Source organism: Podarcis melisellensis (assembly GCF_964234715.1).
Source record: "Podarcis melisellensis genome assembly, chromosome: 8".
Lineage (NCBI taxonomy): Eukaryota > Metazoa > Chordata > Lepidosauria > Squamata > Lacertidae > Podarcis > Podarcis melisellensis.
In genome coordinates, this window is record NC_138540.1 from 65,294,056 (window position 1) to 65,318,483 (window position 24,428).

At 39.9% G+C, this 24,428-nt stretch overlaps 1 protein-coding gene across 2 annotated transcripts in view; it reads left to right on the plus strand.

Annotated features, from left to right (window-relative positions):
* Positions 1-24,428, plus strand: part of ARID1A (AT-rich interaction domain 1A) — a 122,454-nt gene that overhangs the window by 2,687 nt on the left and 95,339 nt on the right. Inside the window, exons 2-4 of one of the 2 annotated variants that reach the window (XM_081920482.1) lie at positions 1,857-1,942; positions 3,432-3,525; positions 5,208-5,308. The gene's annotated coding sequence lies outside the window, so the exon portion shown is untranslated. The remainder of the gene's footprint in view (positions 1-1,856; positions 1,943-3,431; positions 3,526-5,207; positions 5,309-24,428) is intronic. The other variant, XM_081920481.1, reaches the window with a different exon arrangement.

Here is a 24,428-nt window from a genome sequence, read left to right on the forward strand (position 1 = left end):
AGAGAGATACCTGTGCTTCTTCACCAGCCTGATTCTTCTCTGCCTCTTGGCCTCCCTCTTCTCCTGTTTGAGTTTCTGCCTCTGAGTCTGGACTGTTCTCTGCCACAGATTCTCCCTATTCATTACCTCTTTATCTTCCAACACCTGCCCCCAGTCTTCTCTCTCTGACCACTCACTCTTGTCCTATGAACACTCCCTGGGCTCTGAGTCTTCTTCCCTTGGGGGTTCCCACTACTCCTTTGCATCTAATCAGTCTCTGACACTTCTTCATGTAATGGACAGAGAGATGAATTTGCCAGTCTCATAGATCAGGCTAAAGATTACCAATAATACTAATTTATTCCAGAGCTGTAGCTGTGTTTGTTGCAGCAAAAATGACTAACAAATGTATTATTTAATAAGCTTTTGTGGGCCAGAGCCTACTTAATCAGATGCAAGTAAAGTCCTATATCTCTAGAGTAGTTGATGCCACCTGTAATAAATAGATAATAGTCATATATATGTAGGCTCATTCCCAACAAAGTGTTATGATGCCTGATTTATAATCATTCCTTACTAATATTTTTTATATACCAGTGTTATACGTGAGTGTTACAATTCCAAAAAGGCAGGTTCTCAATATATGAATAAGCATTTTTAGAGTTTGTTTAGCTTACCATTTTCCCACAAAAAACCCTTTTGTGAGTGCTAGTTAATGTTTGTGAAGCACTTTGAGTTAATAATGTGCAATATTTATCAAACGCCTAAGGGAATAGGCACTGTAGAAGATCGCTATAATATAGACAGTCATTAAATGCAGTCTAGAAATCCAAGGCAAGGCCTAAACACACTGATGGAGGAAGCTTATTGAACACAGTGTGTCTTCCTTCTGAGTAAATGTGCATATCAGAGAAGATATATAGGATCTTTATCCTCAGATAAAAGTATGATGCAGTACAGAGGTTTTTAATTTATTTTTAAAATACCAATTTTATTTTTTAACTAATTTATATTAATACATTGTTTGCAAACTCCAAGATGCTTATATTATAGTGTCCCATCATGACAGCATCTTATTCATGGCATTTCTTGCTGGAAGAGATCCAGTCAAGAGTAATGTTGGATGGAGGCCAAAGGCTTGTATTTTGAAAAATGTGTTCCTTTGCAGAGAGAGAGAGAGAGAGAGAGAGAGAGAGAGAGAGAGAGAGAGAGAGAGAGAGAAGTGAGCAAGCAAAACAAAATATCCTTCAGCTTATTGCAGAGCACTCACACTTTTAATGTATTCTGATACATTTTTACTATTGTGCTTAGATGTCAAGGTGAAATGTGTTGTAAAAACAAGTAGTATGCTATAATAAACATTTTAGAAGTTTTTTTTCATTTTTTTTAGGACAGGAGAGACAAAACCCTTAACTGAGAGTTAAATGCAGCTCACATGCAGATGAAGTGCTCCTTTAAGGGCAATTTAAAGAAGTGCAAAGATATGCACATATGAACAGGTGGCTTCATAGAAAGTTGCTTGTGCCCTATCTTCTCTCCCAGTTATAGTAGGTTAAGAAGATTGTGTAGGGCTCCAGATTAGGAGACACCCTCCCCAATTTGCAGATGAGACATAAAGGAGAAACACATCGGCTGCATGTTGAGGTGGTAGGAAGAAGTTAGGAGGAAGAGTGACCTTATAACAGCATTGGGGAAACAGTTAAACAGGAAGAAGAACGTGAGTGTGTCAGTGACAGGTATGTATGTGTGCGTTCATGCGATGTAAGACTGAAAGTTGAATATGGTAATAGACAGTCTTTATCAGGGATGTAAATTTATTAGGAAAAACAAATTTTAAATAGGGCAGTGATAAACATGAGTTTCCCTTCTCTTAACAGGAAAGCAGAAACAATAACATGGGAAACATAGACTTTTATAGATCTTTATTGAACTACTGTTGCAATTACAATGCATCCATATTCAGGTAATTCATAATAGAATCAATATTTTCCAGTTGTTGATATGTCTTTTTCAAATGATTAAACAAGCTTAATCTTTCTGTTGCCTCTTACTATCAACAAGCAGCATGCTGGTGTGTGCAGCCCATTTACACCTCCCTTCCTGCAAGCATGGAAACTAACAAGGAAGGGCTAGCTTACTGTGATATGCCGAACAGGGAACCCAGTTGTCGCTTCCAAACAAGCAAGAATTTGTAAGCCTTCAAACTCTGGCTCCTTTGGAAACAACAAATCAGGATCCTGGGTTTGGAGAATATGATAAACAAGCTCTTCCTGGTTAGTTTTATCTGTTTGTGTAAGGGAAGGGGTGAAGCAGGTGTAAACAGTGAGTATAAGTCAGGGCATGACCAGTGTTGCTTGGTCATTTGGACCTGGGCTACTAGTTTGCATCTATATATTATCATTTGATGGTGGTGGTGATGTTTGTGATGCTTGTTAGAATCTAATGCAGTGTCCACAATCTTTGGAGCTAGGAGCACATCTGAAAATCTACAAAACTATTGTGGCCAAAACAATGGGCAAAATAGCTGCAAAAAAACCAAATAAAACACTTTAAAAAACCCAAAACTGTCAGCATTCCCAAACCCAGACAACCCACCTCAACCAAACAACAAAAAGCCCCCCCCAAATAAAATAAATAAATAAATACATGGGAGGGGTAGATGTACATGGGGGTGCCTGAAGGTATCAGGATGCCATTATGGAGACCACAGATATAATGTCTGACTTTGGCCTTTTTAGTGTGAAGTGAAATTGAAAATTGCTATGCAATTAAACAATAGAAGAAGCAATGCCTTGGGGCACAATTACTATGCTAAATTTCCATCAGTTACTGTAAATTTAGCACCTTATGATTTAGTTTAAGTCTTGGAGATATCCCACCCTCAGAAATTCTACACTGTTAGATCACTAGGAATACACCAGCATGATATGATGCCAGTGTGTCCCCACTGCCAGTACAAGTCAACAAGCAGGGGAACAAAAAATGAGCAGCACTGTGCATATGCTAAGAGAGGGGTGACTTTGAAACCTGACATCCCTCACATATCCCCTACACTATCCTGTACACTATCATATTGTTATGTCTACAAAAGAGGTGGTATAGCAATATGCTTGTATTGAACTCAATAGAGTCACAACACACACTGCCTGCCTTACTACTTCTCACTCCACCCACACTGCCACTATGGAATAGAGGAGTTGGACTAACTAAATCTAATCACAGCATACCAATATTGGTAAATAAACTGCTGACAGGAAGCCCATCACTCATATGACTGTACATGCCACATGAGGCTATAACTCTCACCTCATGATGTACGCACAAAGGGAACTCTGATGACAGGTGTTATAGTAAAAGGGTGCTTTGCACAATGAGGGGACATATTACAAAAACAGCAAGACTGAGAATGAAGTAGGAAGTACAGATGCTAACACTTCTCAGCATCTTCATAGGTCCTCTGCTTCAGGACTCCATGTACAAAAACCCAACAGAAACTCTCAATCCACTACCCCAACTGCGAATGCAAGACCAATGCATCTCGCAAAGGTTAGTAAAGGGATGGGTGGGGTGGGACCATGTTTCAAAGTATAAAAGGCTAGGATGAAACAACCCTGTATCATTTCAGAAGCGCAATTTAATATGTTTACATACACCTTCTTTAATTAGCTATCAACTCTTGCTAGCATCTCCATGAACTCAAGACCATAGCTACCTTAATCAGATGTGGCAATTTCTGCCAAATATATATAATATATATTTCAGTATAACCACCCTACACAGTGGTACCCCAGGTTACAGACACTTCAGGTTACAGACTCCGCTAACCCAGAAATAGTACCTTGGGTTAAGAACTTTGCTTCAGGATGAGAATAGAAATTGTGCGGTAGCAGCGGGAGGCCCCATTAGCTAAAGTGGTATCTCAGGTTAAGAACAGTTTCAGGTTAAGAACGGACCTCCAGAACGAATTAAGTTATTAACCTGAGGTACCACTGTACTACCCATTACATCAGAAAGGTTATATGTGTTCCATGGAGAATTAAGAGCATAGTTAAAAATAAAAGGATGCGAAAAGCATATTACCGTATTTTTCGCTCTATAACACGCACCCGACCATAACACGCACATAGTTTTTAGAGGAGGAAAATCTGTAGGCATGCCACCCGTAGGCATTCCCTCCATAACACGCACAGACATTCCCCCTTACTTTCTAGGAGGAAAAAAGTGAGTGTTATGGTGCAAAAATTACGGTAATTGCCCCTAGTGTAACAGTGAGTAGTGTTCTTTTGTCAGATCTGTGGCAAAGCAGGTATTTTCCAATTGCTTATTGATTCTGCTGAGGCTTATATGAGTTTGATATTATATTTAGAAACTGCATTACATTTCTAATATAGATGCAAAATTCTACAGGTGTATGTAGCTTGAGTGGTTCTTACACATTTTTAAGGCCCATATCAACTTCTTGGCCACCTTTTCTGATATACACCTTTCAGTTTTAAGCTTGTTCAGCAAACAATACATTTATTCATTATGTACAATAAAAGGATGAGCACATGGAGGATGTATATACCATGCTTTATAGCACAACATTTTGGATACTTTCTGACAGTACAATCCTATGTATATTTACTTGGAGATCATTCTAAGAGGCTCAATGGGACGTATATAATGTACTGGTTTTTGTATGGTTTAGTGCTATATGGAGCCCAAATCAAGCATTAGGCTCACATGTTCGCCCTTCACCCCTCATCCACCCATGCAGCCAAGAGGGCTTCATCTGTGATTACTTTCAGTATCAACACATCTTGGCTTAAAGTTATATGGAAGCCAAGAATCTTGGTTAACTCAAATAATAATTAATTGCAGATGAGCCAACTTTAAACCATAGGTTATGAATCTGGTTTGTTTGAGTAACCATTGTTGGTTTTAAACCAGGATTCCTGGTTCGTTCATAACTAAGCTGAGATTATTTGAAATGGAAAGTAATATTGGCAGAAGTCTTCTTCCTAGCTACATGAAAGAAGGTGGAGAATTGGGGAGTGCATGAGTGAGATACTTTGCTTGGGTTTGTCCGCAATACCATGATTGTTTTGTGTGAATCAGCGTAGTGTGTTTAGGACTACAGCTTGAGTCTTTTAAAATCAAGATCACTGACCTGTTGGTTTCATCAAGATTGATTATATTTTACATTTTTAAAATTGGCCACTTCTTATATATACACGTCATTACAGTGGTACCTCGAAAACTGAAAACCAAAAGTGGAAGCCTCAAAATGGAAGCCTCAATACGGAAAACTCAAAACGACAGCCGTGTTTCCTGTTCAACTTCCAAGGTATGTTAAAAAACCAAGGCACTTCCGTGTTTTCAGTGTTCGAGTTCCGAAGCGTTCAACTATGGAGGTGTTCAAAAACTTAGGTACCACTGTATATCTGATCCTGTACAACCGTTCTTCATTTCCTAATATGTTGAAATGTCTAGGGTTTGAGGAAGCAAATATTAGAAAAGAGGTCAGGGAAAGTACATTGAAGAACTCAGAAGTCAAAGCAAAATATAAGCTAATGAGAAAATAGGTGAGCCTTCTGGTTTCCTCAAATAAAGCTTCATTTGAGGAGGTAACAAAGTGAGAATTGAATAAAAGCAAATGAACATGGAGAAGGTTGAGAAGCAGGAGGATAACAGAATAAAGGATAAAGAGGAGTGAATAAAAATATCCAGCTGACTAGAAAAGTGTAGCAATCAAATGGAAATGGAAGATACAATCTATGCATAAATGGATACAATTCTGAAAAAGTTTGAAGGAGGAATCCACCAATCTATGTGGAATGAAAAGAAAATAAAGAGTAAAAGCAAAGCAAAAGAAAATACAGTGGTACCTCAAGTTAAGTACTTAATTCATTCCGGAGGTCCATTCTTAACCTGAAACTGTTCTTAACCTGAAGCACCACTTTAGCTGATGGGGCCTCCTGCTTCTGCCGCACAGCCAGAGAACGATTTCTGTTCTCATCCTGAAGTAAAGTTCTTAACCTGAAGCACTGTTTCTGGGTTAACAGAGTCTGTAACCTGAAGTGTATGTAACCTGAAGTGTATGTAACCTGAGGTACCACTGTAATAAATGTAAGTAATACTACATTACATTTTATAAATTACTTATATACATGTATGAGGACCATGTTATGCATGGCTTATTAATAGCAATTATTTTCAACATAAATGAGCACATTGGTTCAGGTTGGATAGTTTGCCAAACCATGGTTTGAGTTTCCAGACTACATGAAACAAACCATGATGTAGAGCTGCTTGTCTGTGTGTGTTGGCTCCCCCTCCTCAAAGAATTTTGGAAGTGCAATTTGGTGAGAGTACAATACTAAAATTTATCTGTTGACAATCACTTGCCTCTCTCACAGAAACTACAGCTCCTGTACTGCCACATAATCACATTTAACACCTTATTTCTTGCTCGAGTTGTGTTTATCATACTTTGTTGGTATTTTGAACTCTGCTTATAATTATAGTCATCTTTGTATTTCTGATTTTAAGACTAATAGCCAAAAATAATGTAATTAAGCAAAGGTATGGAAATTTTTAATATACACGTCTACTCAGAAGTAAGTTATATTGAGTTCAATGGGTCTTACTCCTAAATAAGTAGGTATAGGTGTGCAACCTTAAAGAGCATGCAACCTCATGTTCAGAGGATACCTGATCATCTGAAGTATCTGCTAAAGTATGGATTGCCTGCCAGGGGCCTTGCTGACAAGCATTAAACCATAGTTTAAAATAAAGTATGGTTTAACATGCGCAAGCTGCTTGCTCTTCTCCTGCTCTTGACTGTACTGTGTGGGGAAGGAAACAAGTCAGAAAGAGCCTGGCATGTCATGACATGCAAACACAGGCTCATGATTTGTTTCCTCCAATCAAACCACAAGCAGTAAGTTTAAAACAAAACTTGGCTTATACTCATGGTTTGTTTGAAGAGAAACAAACAATGAACCTGGGTTCACGTCACGATAAACCAGATTGGCTTGTTTCTTTCCACATACGGCATAGTCAGAAGTGGTAGGGGGGAGCAAAAAGCCAGTGTGCATTACACCAAACTACCAAACTACCAGTTTAACATTGTGTGTGAACTGGATGGGGTGGCTGACTTCATAATTATCTTAATTCTTGAGCCCTTTCCCTTCAGTATTCCAGTGAGCCCTGTTGCACAGATCTGGCGGCTGAAGCCATGAGAATGCCTGATATTGCATGAAAGAAAGAAAAGAAATATCTCATTCAATCACCACAAATACCCAAATAAACATACATAATAAGCATGAGCCCGTTTTTTCCATGTTATAGGGAGAACAGCATATGGCTATTCAGGCAAGCTGATTCTGTATGAAGGGAAATAAAAAAATAACAGTGAATACTGTATAACATTACACTGAATTTGGGCATCATTTGCCTGAGCCTGAGGAAGTCTTAGGTTTCTTAAGCTGTCCAGCCTCAGACCTGACTAGAGGAAGGATCAATGTAGTTCTCCAAGTACAGTCTGACACAGAGAATTTGCTGAGCATGCTTGTATTCTAGGGATAGGTCAGCCTAGCTTCTACTCACTGTGTATTTTATGCTTCTTTGCACTCTTGTGACCTGATTGGCTTTTGGAAGGGAGAGAATCATTTATATTTTGGTTTTCCTTTGCAGGGTCCCTTTGTTTTTGTTATGTTACTTCATATTGTTGGTTTGTTACAAGGTGGATTAATTTGAATCAAACCAAATTAAATAATTGATTTAAATGAGATTCACCATTTATACATTCTTTACTTTCTGAAGGAAGGCATTATTTCTGGAAGATATAAGTATTGAAATATGTTTATTTATGAAGAAATAGACCTTCTGCATTGCATTTGGAATGATGTTGCGACTTAAAACAATAGACCTTAACTATATTAATTTGTTTCACAATTAAACAGTTTCATATCCTTATTAACTGAACATTTTAGTAACTGCTAAATAAAGGCAAAATATATATTTAAATATACAGAAATTAGTACTGATATTAATGAACAAATTTCATGATGGATATAAAATCAAATATTATTAATGAAACATCTGAAACAGGGTTTGTTATGTTTCTGTTTTGAAAAAACACGTCTTCCCTGCTGTTCACAATAAGGCAGCTTACAACATAATTTAAAATAATTAAAACTGAAATACTTGAGGTTGGGGAAGTTTTTTTCAGGCAGAAGGACCTATTGTAAGCCGCTCTGAGCCCGGACTTGGCTGGGTAGGGCGGGGTATAAATGAAATATTATTATTATTATTATTATTATTATTATTATTATTATTATTATTATTCCCTCTTGGGCTGCCTTCTAGGGGCCACATGCCAGAGGTGGGTTAGGCCATAAGCAGAGCTACGCAGAGCAACAGATGTGAATGTTAACTTTTGTACAATGGGTATATTCCAGCCAAACTACACAACTCGCATATCTTCATCCTCTGTGTATGCAAACAAGAAGTAGTATCATAGCACAAGGACACATTCCATCTGGGAAAAAGCATGAAGGAGAGTGCAGAGCAGTGTTGATGAGGGATGTGGCCTTGGAAGAGTTTTGAGGATTTAATAGAGAGGCTTGGAAGGCCATATATGACTACAAAGCTTGACATTCCCCACCCCTGCTATACCTGCTCATCTTATAGCAAGTACCACTACATTCAGTGAAAGTTACTTCTTTGTAGACATGTATAGGTAGTACCTAGTGAGTGGCTGCTGATTTTAATCTAAGCAACCAAGCAAGTTCATATGGGAGTAGGCAGTCCTTCAAATACCCTGGTCCTAGGCTTTCTTTTCACTTCTTCCCTTGCCAAGCTTTGGAGCTTTTTTCCTGACTTGTTAAATCACTGTTTTCCATAACGTCTGAAATGGAAGACTGTCAATCACTGCATGTACTTTTAAACCAAATTTATTTGTTAAAAGTAAAAGTAATATCATTTAAATTTTAAAAATTTGATTTAATCCAAAAATGATGATGCTATACCAGTGTTCCATTGTTCTTCTTCCCAATATCCAGTTCAAACCTTTCCAGCTGCATTTTAACTCTATGTTTCTTGGTTGTGTTTAACTTCAGCCAGAAGATAGCCAAACTGATTCTATACATTCTTCTGAATCTTGGTCTTTCTCAACCATTTAATAACTGAAATATATTCCACTATAAATATGCAGTTTTATTTCTGTCAGCTTGGAATGTCTGTAGAATAGGGATGGGATAGAAATTTGATTCAGTTTGCATTTAAAGGCAAACCTATCTAATTCACACTTTCCAAAATAATATGCAAACCAAAACACAGCCATCCTTCAAAATTCACACTTCTCTGAATTTTGCAATGCAGTTCTCCAGCCAAGTAATGTGTACACAAATCCATATGCTAGGGTAGTGTGCATTAAATGCATATATTAGTGAAGCAAAAATGCATTATAGTATGGAAACTTGCTTTGTAAAAATGTGTATATTAGTAGAAATTCACTGATGAATTTTCATGAGGACTTTTTATTCACAAACTGATGTCAAAATGTGGAGTACTTAACTTAAGGTTGGAAAAATGGGAACCTGAGAGAGACCAAAATTGATAGATATGCCCGTACCTACTATAGATGATGTATACAAATAAGGAACATGGCAGAGAAATTGTTTGTTCACACTGAAGCTTACTGAAGCTCCAGCATGCACTCCATTGATTCATAGGGCTTGTACCACATTGTTTCTGACCATTAACTTCTTTAATAATTACTGAATGAGAAATTATACCAGTGTTTAAACAAATTATCCTGTATAAACACAGACCAACCTTGGATTATCCTGTATCAGAAGGTGGTTTTTGCCAGGATAGTTCTTGTCTAGTATTCTCAGAAATCAGGGATGGCCAGCCTTTCAGCACCAGGGCTTCTGTATCTTTAACAACTATGTAGGTATTCCAGCAGGTGTAGTTTGTCATATCTCAGTACTACAGGAATTTGAAAAACTGTGTGTGCCAAACTTCCCTCATCTACTGTTAAAGGGACAAGGCCTGTTGACCATATTATGCAGTTGCACTGTCAATTGCATGGATTTCCAGGCTACTTCCAGGCCCAATTCAAAGTGACATTTTTATAAATACGGCTCTTCAGTGCTTGGAGTCAGGGTACCTGATAGACTACCTGTTTCCATATGAGCCTACACTTACACTAAGGGCATTTCCAGACTGTGACTATTTTGGTTGGGATTCAATCACATATTGGCAAATTCAGGTTGCTCAATGAAAAATTGATTCAGAGCTCTTGCACAACAAATCTGCTCCTCTAAAAGATCAAACTTTTTGATATAAGGAAAATGACAGGAAAATACACTGGAAAGTGTATGATAATACTTGCTTTAATGCAGAGTTCTCTAACATCCCCACAAACAGATCAAAATAAATGCTCAATAAGTAGCTGAAGTTGTCTATCACCCTGCAAACAAATTAGGATGAGTGCTTAGTAAACAGGTTGTCTGGAAGTACTGTAACATAAGATCTTCAATAGAGGCCCTATTCCATTTGTTGCTACCACCTGAGATACAGTAATGACTACTGGGGAGAAAGGCTTTTCAATGGTGGTATCATTTGATGCCTACCTTGCGTTTGTTCTGGCACCAGGTGATGATTTTCTTAATTTTCTTAGACTTCAGTTTGTTTTATCTCAGGTGATTTTAGATTTTTCTGTTTTTATCTGTGTTTGTGTTAATTGTTTTATTTTGATCTGATTTTAGCTTTTAAATGACCCTAGATTTTAGTCATAGAGTAGGCTCAGTGGAATAAGTGGACTTAACTAATTGTTTGACTTATCACACATAATAAGTAAAGTTAAAGGAATCCTAAAGCTTAAAGGTTGGCATATTATATTTTAGCCTTAGGATAAATGCTTAATTTGGGTATCATCACCGTCCTAAAGCAGCACTGTTTCACAATTTTATAACTGCACAAGGAACAAAACAGCATTAAAAGAGCAAATCAGGTGGAAATAGACCAATTGATGCACTGTCATCTTCCACATCATGTAACAGAAGGAACAAATTGGAAAAGACTCAAAGGCAATCAGTTTGGCCCGTATGTATTAATTTTGATACATGTCAAATACACTTATGTGTACTTGTCATCATGTTTATAAAGTATTTCTGCTCTGACCTGCACACTAGTTCTATACATTTAGTTAGATGAATGTTACCCACCCAGGTCCTGCTGACATATTTGTTAGTTTATTCATTTACGTTGACAATTTATGCCACTTTTCAAGTGAACCTTACAAAGCGGTTTAAGTAAAATCATGGGTAAATTGTTATGTCTACTCCTCATACTTAGAGGCTCTGCCAAACATGGCTACCAATTCTCATCTAATATCCTACACTACCCTCAAGAGCCACAAGCACTCCTGGCCAAAATGTAAAATAATTTATCTGCTATGGCAGCTGAGCAAGTGTGAGGCCAGCAGTATTTTCAATGCAGCATATTGTTGTATTTGCTAGATTTCTAGGAAGCTTTTCCCTACTTTAAACTGGAGCCACTTGCACTATGCAAAGATATTATCTAATGGAGCTTACAGTATGGATACTACATGTCAGCTGTTGACTTAGAGCGGACAATCCTGGAGTATAAGAACAATATCAGAGCATTAATGCACCACAGAAATAGTAAACTTCAGATTAATGTTTTCCCATATGGCTAGGAGCTAATAATGTATACAGAACATAAGATTTTTTCTTGCACATTATTGAACACTCCCAATATTTCCCCCAGTTTTATAAATACTTTCTCTCTAAGGAAAATTCTGACACAGCTACATGCTTCTGCTACCGCAAAACTACAAATGCTCAAAACAAGCTATCTCTAAAAAGCAAAATATTATTACCATATATTTAGCAAAAGCTAGTGTTTACCACCATCAAAGGCTATGAAAAGTTTGTTCTATTTACCTGTCTGTTGGCAATGTAACTATGAAAAATCTAGTGAACTCCAGGGAATAAGCAACATATCAAGGGCAGAACCTTACTGGTTTCAGTAGCTATACAATTAGCCAAAACATAAACCTTAATTATTCATAATTTTCCATTGGGCTGCCATATACACCATAGCGTTCGGTTCTTGGGTGAAAAATACAGAATGTGGCATTCTGTACTATGCTGATTTCTCAACTAATACTGAAGGTGCACACAACCCCAAATGTCGGTGTGACAAAGTGAAATTTGTTTACACATCAATTTTAATACCTTAAATACAAAAAGATAATACCAAAATAATACAGTCTTACATCACTTTGTTTATAAATGAAAGGTAGCTAACCTGTAGCACTCCAGATGTTGCTAGACTACAATGCCTTTCATCCTTGACCCTAAGCCATGCTAGCTGGGTTTGATGAGAGTTATAAACATAGTATGTAATTATTTAACTGTAATAATAATAATAATAATAATAATAATAATAATAATAATAACAACAACAACAATAATAATTTATTTGTACCCCGCCCATCTGGCTGGGTTTCCCCAGCCACTCTGGGCGGCTTCCAACAAAGATGAAAAATACACTAAAATGTCACATATTAAAAACTTCCCTGAACAGGGCTGCCTTCAGATGTCTTCTGAATGTCAGGTAGTTGTTTATCACTTTGACATCTGATGGGAGGGCGTTCCACAGGGCGGACGCCACTACCGAGAAGGCCCTCTGCCTGGTTCCCTGTAACTTGGCCTCTCGCAGTGAGGGAACCGCCAGAAGGCCCTAGGAGCTGGACCTCAGTGTCAGGGCAGAACGATGGGGGTGGAGACGCTCCTTCAAATATACTGGACCGAGGCCGTTTAGGGCTTTAAAGGTCAGCACCAACACTTTGAATTGTGCTCGGAAACGTACTGGGAGCCAATGTAGGTCTTTCAAGACCGGTGTTATATGGTCTCGGCGGCCGCTCCCAGTCACCAGTCTAGCTGCCGCATTCTGGATTAGTTGTAGTTTCCGGGTCACCTTCAAAGGTAGCCCCACAAAGGTACCCCCATTGCAGTAGTCCAAGCAGGAGATATCCACAATTGAGTGGTAGTTGCCTTAATACCATATGGTAGAGCTGGCCCTGATGTCAAGTCACTAAGAATGCTCACACTTCCTTTCAGAGTTGCATTGTTTATATTCAATTGTAAGCTGCCTTGAATATAGCAATTTTAAAATCAAAATAAACAGAAGGGAGCATTTTACAATTTCTCCTAATATCACAGCTGTTGAGGAGAGACCTCGTCTTGTTCCATAATGCTAATGATGCAAGAGCTGCAGAGATTTTTGAAAGGAACGATTGATGGGCAGGAAGGAGTGCTTAACCTTTTTCTCTTTCTTTGGTGATTTTACCTTGCAAACCCCCTACAAGCAATGTTTAGCCTGTTGTTCTCTTGTTATAACCCAGAATAAAGCCCCTCTAGGGTAAAAGCAGTCTCTCAGGCTATTTGGCAGCAGGATTGAAGTACATGAGTAAAAACACCTTCTCCACCCATCTGTTGATTCACCAACCAAACCCCACATCCATGGGCATAGCAGGGAGGGGCAGGTTCCCCCCTAAATAAATAAAAATAAATAAAAATACTTAGTCAACTGAGGTTCTGCCCCCCCTAACAAAACGCCTGCGCCTCCTAACAAAAACCTTGCCTACACTCATGCTCCCACCTTTGTGTCACCTTAGCAAATGTGGTTTTGGGAACACACGTTTGGCAAGGTGGTGTGTAGTTCCACCTTCCTACAAGAACTCTTTCCGGGTATAGATCTGGCAACCTGTTTTGTGCTTAGAATCTTTTTATCAACCCTTCCCCATATTGTTCTGTGTATTGTGTATGCGTAATTTGAACCATTTTTGGCCTTCAGTTTGTGCATATGTGGTGAGTTTTATAACATTTTTATACCGGTACTTCCTAATAATGGGCTTTAAAATTGAAACAATGGCAGATGTTTAGCTATCATACACTGCCATATCTTGAAAGATTAAGAAGGGTAGGGAATACAGTCATAATTCCTCAAAGCTGATAAATTTGCATTAAATTTATTATTGTTTCTCCTGAATCCAAGTGCTCTCTCCTAGTGCACAGTATAAACATGTTTACTTAGAAGTAAGTCCTACCAAATTTACTGGCTTTCATATCATAGTAAGTATTCTTAGGACTGTATCATTGGTGAAAGAAAGCAGGATTTCTCTTCTTAGTAATACTCCATTCCTATTAGCTCCTTGTCCATATTTTCTGTCTGTTTCATTTTGTTTGGAAAATGGCAGGGTAGAATGTGTTTGGTGTAACCTTAATCCTGACCAGCATCTGGGCTCTGTTTTAAAAAAAATAAAGCAGTTTCGAACAGAGGCTTCTGTATACATTTGCATGCTTTAAGTATAGAACGAACATTTTAAGATCCAGAACAAAATATGTGATATTTTCTTTTGTCTGGAAACAAAGGCTATATCCAGATTTTTTATTATTATTATTTTAATGTAAATGAAACGTAACTGTGGTATACAGATGAATATGAATTCTCTTCTACATCAGATGTTATCAAGATTGGCATTCTCAAACATGATACCAATTGCAATCCCATGCACACTTTGCTGGGAGTAAATACTGTATTGAACATAGTGGGGCAAGTAGACATGCAGACAACTGCACTGTAAATAACTTTGTTCTTTTTTGCTGTTTGTGCTGTGTTTTAATCTTATTAATTCAGAACAGAAACTGTATGAGGAGGACACATGTTTAAATTTGAATGTACATCATGGCCAATCTATGGTTTGCATTTGTGTTATAAATCAGATTAAGCCTTGTGGGCAAAAGCAACCTCATACTCCAGTACTACTCCCGCATATTTAGGAATAAGCTCCATTAGTCAGTGGGTTTTATTCTTGACAGTAAATATATAATATTCAACTGATCAAATACAAGAGAAAACGATAAAGAAGAATAGAGGGTTTAGAAAAAGAAAAGAAAAAGAAAACATTGATCATTCAGGGGCACTTAATTGAAAATTTTCACATTTAAGGTACTGATAACAAATTTCAGTCCTCTGTTATAGTTTTACTTCAGCCTTCACAAGCTTTTCCTATCAAATGTGCAAAGACCCATAGTTTCAGTAAATAACACAGAGTAAGATGTTGACAATAGTTTTTTTGGGACCCTAAGGTCTTTCCTGGCACAACACTGTGACTACCCTAAGAACCAGGAAGTCCTTGGTTTTCAAATTTTACCCGCTTTCATTGTGTACACTTTCACAAGCCCACTCTGTGATGCAGTGGTTTGAATGTTGGAGTAGAACTGGAGAACCCAAGTTCAAATCCCAACCATATGACTATGGGCCAGTCACAAAATCTCAGCCTAACCTAGTGCATCACAGAGTTTTGTGTGATGATAAAATATAGGAGAGGGCCATGCACAGTGCCTTGAGCTTTTTGGAAGAAAGGTGGAATATAAATAAAATAAATCAGTAAGCCCCACAATCTGTATGATGACTGTACAGGCCTGCCTTAAAGGTTGTTTGAGGCTTACAACAAGGTAGTGAATGTTGAAGGATTTGAACACTTTAAAGTACTTTATAAATTATTTTTCTTCTTATTACTTCCAGACTATTGGCTTTATAAGCACAAATATGGCACAATATCCAGGCATTGTTCTCAAGGAAGTCATTTTGTTGTATTACTGTGAAGATGCAGTTATTTTTCTATCTAGTCCGGTTATTGTGATTTGAAGTGTTGCCTAGAAAGTGGTTATGCAAGTGTTATGGGCACTATAATGCATGTACCAACAGAGACAATTTCTCATGTTGGGATCCTAAAAGTGGTATGCTCAGCTTGAGATTAAGGAACTAGTATAGGCACTAAATTCACTTAACTGAAGGCAAGGTTTAGCAATGGGCCTCTAGATTGTGTCCAACTTACATCCTCCCATCTGTCAGCAAAGCTGCATCCAAGCCAATCTGAATGGTTGTCAGAAAGGCTCAATATAAAACTCTTCAAAATAACTAGGCGGACATCTATCTATAATAAATATTGACTTTCTAGCTGATAACCTGGATAAACTCTGGACATAGCAATCCTATATTCATATTAAGCTTGGACTGGAGGGATACTACTGTTATGCTAGCAGATCAGCTGCCATATCCAATACATGCTCAGCCTGGGATGGGATGACGCACAAGCAGAAAATACAAAAGTGGTAGCAAAACAACAGACATGCCTCAGCATCTTTGGAACCACTGCCAGAGTCCCTCAATCAGGGACTGTGGTCATAACAACACCCATATCTAGTGAACTCATGGCAAAGGGAAGATGTTCCCAGTACATGCCCCTGCACCACCACACACACAACATGCAAACTTTGCTGCATTGGATACCACTCGCAGTGTTTGCACTCCATCAGCTCCAGTGGCTCAGTCAGCAACAACTATTCTGCTGGTTCCTAGGCATTCCTTCAGTAAAGGTTCAAATTCCTTTATGTTGTACACAGTCCTTATTTTGGAACACAGCACATACATTGGGGAGGAAAGGGAGCCTACACAGCACAGCTCTCACCTAGCTCATTGGGCAGGACACCTGCACAGAGCACACAATGTCTTCTTGGAATGAGGGTTTAAAGTGCATCTAGAAAGTGGGGAGGGAGACTCTTTAGAGCACTGGTTTTCAACCAGTGTGCCGTGCCACCGTGCCTTGAATAATGGTCAGGGGTGCCATGTGCAACACTGGCCTCTGTCCCTCTTTCTTTCCCTTCCTCCTCTGATGCTCTCTCATGTCTCTGCCTCTCAAAGGCTTGCATGGCTGTTTGTTGCAGCAGCCCAGGCTACAAGCTCTCCAAGCTGGGGCAGCTCAGAGACCAGGGATGGCAGAAGCAGCTGTATGGAGGACTCCCAAGGAGAGAGGAGAGGAAAGGAGGCTGAGGCAACACTCCACAAGGGAGGGTGTTCAAAAAAAGGGTGAGAGGCTGCTAGCTGTGCAAGCAAGGGGTGAGGTGACATAGCTGGACTCCTGAGCCCCACAGAAGTGCCACAGAAAGAATGTAGTTGGTTAAAGGAGCCGTGGACTTAAAAAGGTTGAAAACCTCTGCTTTAGAGAAAAAGCCAAAGGGAGGAGTCAGTAGTGGCAACAAAGGGAGACTGAGTCAGCCATGGTTACCCTGATTGATGACCGTTGAAGAGAGTGGGATGGGAGAGTGTGACCTTGCTCCTGCTTCTTGATCTTTCATTGACTTTTGATACCATTGGCCATGGTATTCACCTGGATCAGCTCTGGGGAATGGGAACTGAAGGCACTGTGTTAAATTGGTTCCAATTGTACCTTCAGGATCATGTCCAGACAAAAGCATTATATGAGTGCTTTTTTTGTCCCTTGGCAGCTATGCTATCTTATCTCCAGTACTATCTATGAAGCCACTGGGATTGGTTAAGGTGCTGTCATTAACCAATAACCCTCAGCTTTATTTCTCTATAGCAGGGGTGTCCAACAGGTCGCTTGCGATCTACTGGTTGACCCCCTCCCCCAATAAAAGCTCAACAACTTCAGCTGATGCTCTCCCAGAAAAGCTTCAGCTTCGGCTCATCCTCCCCTCCAAAAAAGCTCAACAACTTTGATGGGTAGATCCCTGCCAGTTTTTTTACAGTAGGAGTAGATTGCAGTCTCTTGACAGTTGGATGTGCCTGCTCTATAGCATCTGAATTGGGTAAAGTCCCTTGACTAGTGCTTGGATACAGTGGTGAGATGGATGAGGGAAAAATAAGCTGAGTTTGAATCCTGGCAAGATGGAGGCAATGTGGGAGAGTGGTTCTTGTGTCTGATAAATAGGTCAATTGCCTAACCTGGATAGGGTTGCACTGCCCTTGAAGGAGCAGGTTCACAGGCTGGGGGTGCTTTTGTGTCCAGCTTTGTCACTGGAGACCCAGGCAGCCTCAGTGACTGGTACCAGTTGTGACTGGTACAACAGCTGCAACAATTCCCAGTCGGGGAAAGCTTGGCCACAGTAGTTCATGTATTGGTTACTTCATGATAGGATTACTGCACTATGCTGCATGTGGGGCTTCTCTTGCCTCTCCTTCCTCATCTTTCTCCCTCCCCATCATCCTCAACTGACTACCTAATATGCTCTGGCAGGAGTACCCACCCTACTTGTGTATTTTGAGAGGCCTGACTTACTATATTCCAAGAAATTTTAGTGAGCAGAGAGAGGAGAGGGCACTATTCCTGTCCTGAACCCATCAAGCACCCTACATGCCCTTCCTCTCAGTCCCATCCTGAGTTCATCTGAATTAATATCACACTAGGATATGGGAAAGTGATCCCTATCTACTACTCCCCAAAAAACAAATCAAAGTGTTTACTGATCAGCACCCAAAATGCAGTAGATCCTGAAATGGGGTTGCAACAGTATCACCCCAGCATGGCTCTTGTGCTTTGGACAGTGACTTTATAGACAGCAGGGCAGTTGGTGCTGTGTCCCTTATTGCACCAGCTCATTTAGAATTTGCATGTATCATACCTATCCTAGAGCTTGCAGCAGCACAGCACTTTTCCTGGACCAAGTAGCTTAGCCCCACAGGAACAGTCAGGAGCATCCTTATTCAATATCTGCACAGAACAGGGTTTGGGGAGGATTGTCTACCTATGGGAGTGGGACCAGGGCTTTTTTTCAGCCGTAACTCAATGAAACTTGGTTCTGGCACCTCTTAGGTGGGCGCCATTGCCATTCTAAGAGAACAAGTGAGTTCATGGTGAGTTCCCGCACATCTTTTTCTAGAAAAATAGCAGTGAGCAGGACCTGTGGGGAGAGAGAGAGAGAGAACAATGAGTAGCAATCAGTATTAAGTTGTGGGTTGACATAGCAGCCGGCACAGCGATTTCTTCAAGTAGCTCTTTATTTTGTAAGCTGGAATAGAACTGACTGCAAACAGCTCAGCCGGCCTGCTTTTATAGGCAGCCGGCTGTCAACATTGTAACAACAACAGCCCAGAGTTCCCGCCTAAAATAACTGACGCAGACCTGAGTGAAAACTATCTACAGACCTGAGTGAAAACTATATACAGTATCCCCCTGTTGGCCCAGGGTGAAACTACACTACATAACAATCAGCAGCTGTCCTGAACCTAGACACACAGTAGGTGATTCTGAGAGAGTGAGCTTAAACTGAATGGTGATACTTGGGTACTCTGCCAGTGCTCATGCCTCAGCCTCCCCATTGCAGTGACTATGAGTTTTCCCTCTCCCCCTTTGTGGGTTTGTAATGAAACACTGTGTGTCCAGTGACTATTTGTTCTCCTACATGCTGGTCTATGATCCAACAAGGATTATAGGACTCTCCTTTCTTGTAGGTTTTTAAGCAGAGATTGAATGGCCATCTATCATGGATGCTTTAGCTGGGATTCCTGCATTGCAGGGAGTTGAACTAGATGGCCCTTGGGGTGCCTTCCAACTCTACAATTCTCTGATTCTAAGGCAAAAAGTGCCGGCAGTGACAGTGGTTGAAGTGGAGCACCTGGTCTTTGCTGCAGAGACCTTAACTGCATATGCGGATGAGTGCATCTCCTGTGTGGGACACTAATTTCTACTCCGGGGGGGGGGGAGTTCAAACAAAACCCAGTAGTCACATATGAGAAAAAAAGGGTGGATGGGTGGGTATGTGGGAGAGAGAGAGAAAGAGAGATAGGAGACAGTTGCAGCAGTTGTATATTACAGTGTGTGTTCCGCTTTCCCTTGTTTATCTATGTGGGGTGCTCTGTTCTGACTACAGATGGGTGAACCTGCTAGTTTTGTTTGTTTCAGTTTCTCAGTTTCCAGATCTTAAGTTCAGTTACCAGTACTTCGCTCCAAAATTGTATTGCAGAATTTAGAGAAGTGTTAATTTTGAAATTCACAGAGCCTCGGGGGTGCTGCTGGGGGTGCCACAGCTGTGATGTATAATGGAAGGTGAGAGGTGGGGTTGGTACCGAATTTTGGCATCACATGGGGCATCACTGAAATTTGAGACCCCAAGGTCTGCCATTGGTTCTGCTGGTGCATCTGTCATGGTGGTGGTGTATCTGGCTAGTGTAGGGGGGCTTCCACAAAATCCTAAAGCCCTTCAGGTGGTATACATCCAGTACAGTGCCTTTAAGCTATACCATATTCAGTAATCTTTTTAAAGTAGTACAGGGAGCAAAATTGTTTGGCCTCCTGGGAGTGGGAGTTCCATAATCAGGGTGCCGTCACCCGGAAGAACTGACTCATTATACCCATTACAGTTAAAGAGGGGGAATCTGAGTCCTATAAAGTGACATTAACATTTGGGGGGCATTTTCTCATATATTCTGAACCCAATCCATTTTAGGGCCTCAAAATGAAAACTAGTAGTGTGAGTTGACCCCAGAATCCAGTGGAGTTCTTTCACCACAAATGTTATCGACTTCCTTTGACTGACTGACTTACTAACCAACAGATGTTTTTGGACAGTTTTCAAAGACAGTTATACATACAGTGTGTTAGATTAGTTTAATTTAGAGGTTAACAAGGAGTGTATAATGGTAGCCAAGTCACCATTCACTGGTATAGGCCGCTAAGGCTTACAAAACAAAGGTGGTAAAAGGAGCTGGGGAGATGTTGCAGTTTAAATTGTGAGCCTTTGGGCTTGTGTTCAGCTGCCACGTGTGTTCCAGTATCTGCCTGGGTCAGGGGTCAGTAACTTTTATTTCTATGAAGAGCCATTGACACATGGGAACAGCAAATTTCAAGGCAGTGGAGTTTTTGGTGGAGTTTTAGGAATGGATGAAAATGTTAATTTCAGGTTTTCTCTGTTTCTTGTTTACCTTATTGTTTTTCCAATCTTTAGTTTGGTTCTCCACATTTCCTCATCAGTTTTTCTCATACAAACATACGTGTGTGTGTGTGTGTGTGTGTGTGTGTGTGTCTTCATGAAATTCACCAGCATTTCTGTGTGCATTTCTCCTTATGTACACATTTTTGCATGTGATTTTTGCCGTGTGTGTGTGTGTGTGTGTTAAAACACACACACACACACACACACACACAGTGCTTCATATTCAGCATTACTTGGGAATTCTGAGAAGCAAAAAATCAGTACAGTGGTACCTCGGGTTACAGATGCTTCAGGTTACAGATGCTTCAGGTTACAGACTCCGCTAACCCAGAAATAGTACCTTGGGTTAAGAACTTTGTTTCAGGATGAGAACAGAAATTGTGCTGCAGCAGCGGGAGGCCCCATTAGCTAAAGTGGTACCTCAGGTTAAGAACGGATCTCCAGAATGAATTAAATTTTTAACCTGAGGAACCACTGTACAGAGAATATCAGTGTGCATTGAAAAGATCAGTCGGCCATTCAAAATTGCATTAAACTTAGGTGTGAGCAGTTTCTCCACTTGTTCCGTGCTTTATGGGTCCAATCATGGCCTTTATCCCACTGCTTTCCCCTTGAAAACCTGCTCTTTAGATCTAAATTGGAATAAATGGCAATCTGCAGAAAACCTAGTTGCCATTTGTTCCTATTCAGTGCTAAACCACGGGTTTTCTTGGAGGGAAGCGATGGGACAAACAGAGATGTGGATAAGTCCTTTAGTTGAAAACTTGCTCATTGACCACAGGAACCACCGTGCCAAATTTGGTGATTCTTAAGAGGTGCCCAAATATATACTGAATAGACAAACAAATGTGAATTATACCACACAAGCAATTTCCCCTACTATAATGTATTTTTATTGTTATTTTCACTAATATATGCATTTATGCACACTTCCCCCTAGTATATGCTCTTTGTGCCCATTATTTGGTTGGAGAACTGCATTACAAAATTCAGAGAAGTATTAATTTCTAAGTATGTATGTCTGTATTTTGATTCACATACTGTTTCAGGAAGTGCAATTTAGGTAGAGTTTCCTTTAAATGAGAACTGGATCAAATTTCTCCCTCATAGTCCTCCCCACCCCCACCCCGTTCCTTCTGTCACACCTTTCCCATCAAATAGAACCTGCAGTCTTAAAATTCATGTGCACTTCTCACTACCCATTCTTTCTACAGTTGTTCCACTCTCAGGCTCCTGCCTTTGAAAGGCCACAGGTTCCCCACCTCTGCTGTATACATTTTAGATAGGAAAGGATGAAGAGCTTCTAAAAGAAATGGTCTGGCTTTTCAAGCAAGTCTCAGACATACCGGTAGTTGTTCTCTTTCTGCAAAGTAGGCAGCATTCTCCTCTATGTTTATTAGATGGTTCCTTAAGCAACTATTGTCTTTTGGATGACTGCAGTTCTATTTGTGCATGTATATCATATGTGTCATGATGTATTAGAAATGTGTGTGGGGTAAAATACAATCACTGTTGTTTATGAGAACACAGTATGTGGTGTAGGTTGGGCTTTTTCCTCATTGTCTTATGTTCAAATGGATCTGTTTATACACAGTGCTTCCAAAGCACTGCTGAAGAAGGAAACCAAATGAACCAACCTGCTGTTATCCAGATCTGATACTCAGTTGACAATAAGTATTAGAGAAGAAGGGGGTGGTATGATGTGATATCATAACTTGTTCTCATTTGTCAGGTGCTCCACGAATCACCCCCTCCAGTGCAGAAGAACAGGCCTTCCTTAGTTGCTTCTTGTAACATGGAGGGGGGACTTTTAAAATCCTCCTCTCAGCATATAGATTTAGATGTGGCAAATAGAACCTTAAAAACAGTCTCTGTGTTGGCTTTTCCCATTAGTTTTGACTCTGCTTAACAATATTTATTTTATGACATTTATATCCCACTCTTCCTATCAGTGAGCAAAAGGTAACATGCATGGTTTTTCTCCCTATTTGAGCATCACAACAACTGTGTGAGGTGAGGTAGGTTAGGTTGAGAACTCGTGACTGAACCTAAGTCATCCAGTGAGCTTCAGATTTGAACCTCACCTGAGATTTGAATGTGGTATTTGAACCAAAAAGGCTTACCCATGCTTAATGTAGTTTTGAGCACATATTTCTGGATAAAACTGTAGCTGAGCCTAAGCACTTGCAACTGAAGCAACTGCTTATTCTTTCCCTGCTTACTGCCATCTTCAATCTGCTGTTACTTTTGAGTTGAATTTTATATTGTAAGCTCTTTGGGACAAGGACCTGACCTCTTGTAATCTGTAAAGCATCATATACAGTGGTACCTTGGGTGTCAAACTTAATCTGTTCCGGGAGTCCGTTTGACTCCTGGAATGGTTCGAAAGCCAAGGCGTGGCTTCTGATTAGCTGCAGGAGCTTCCTGCTCTCGATCGGAAACCATGAAAGCCATGTTGGACATTCAGCTTCAGAAAAATGTTCACAAATCAGAACACTCACTTCCAGGTTTACGGCGTTTGGGATCCGATTTGTTTGGGGGCCGAGCTGTTTGACAACCAAGGTACCACTGTACATTGATTGTGTTATAAATTGAGGATTTCATGGTAATGCCAGCAGTGCTCTGGAGTGATGCTATGTTGGGCATTGTGGGAAATGTGTTAATAATGGCTTATTGCCTCCTGATGTGTGGCGAGAGTGGGGTTGGGGTGGTGGGGACAGTTGTCAGTGCTGGGAGGAAGGTTGACTGGGTGCTAGGGCCCAGCAGCTGACTGAGGTTGCTGTGTGCTAATGCTGGCCCTGAATGCTAGTTCTGATTTCTAAGAACTTAAATACAGTGACAATTGTACTTTGCAAAGGAAATACTGGGTCCTGATAAACCCTAATGGTTAGGCTATAAATAACATTCTATAGGTGGAGACAAATAGGTATGAATGAATGGATGTTGAAGTATACCTCCTCAAGTATGAAGTAATCTAGAATGACTTCTAGACTCAAACAAGACTTTTAGAGATCACATTGTTAAATTCCTGATGTGGGACAGGGGTTTCATAAACCTCTAGCCAGTGTTATCACACATGAATTGTTGATATATACTCACCATCAGTTATAGTAGAGAGGTTTATATCTAGGGACTGTTGTGTTTGCCTGTGTGTGTACTGGTAATAAAACAAGATTTATTTTTAATTCGCCATTAAAGCTAGATGGGTTTTTAAAATTCAGAATATCTCACTGGTCTGATCTTGGTTCCATGATGAACTGTTCTGTGTTTACCATACTATAAAATGACAAGAGTTGCCTCTTCTCCCTGTTCTTGTTCATTCTAAGTTCAGCATCACTAGAACTAGATGTTGGATTACTCACTTTTGCATTTATATTATTCTACATTATTGTGAATGTGCAGAGGTCACAAAACAAGCACACTGAAGCTTAAAACCCGAATCATACACTTGGCAGTGTCTGTACTCATACTTTTCAAGCTTCTTCAGTTTGCATTCCCTTTTTGAGCCCCTGCAGGTTGAGAATTATATTACAGGAACTGAATGTGCCGCATGCTCCGCTCCATCTGACTCTACTTAGATCCAGTTCATATTTTGCATTTCACCGCCTAGGACTGGTAAAATAA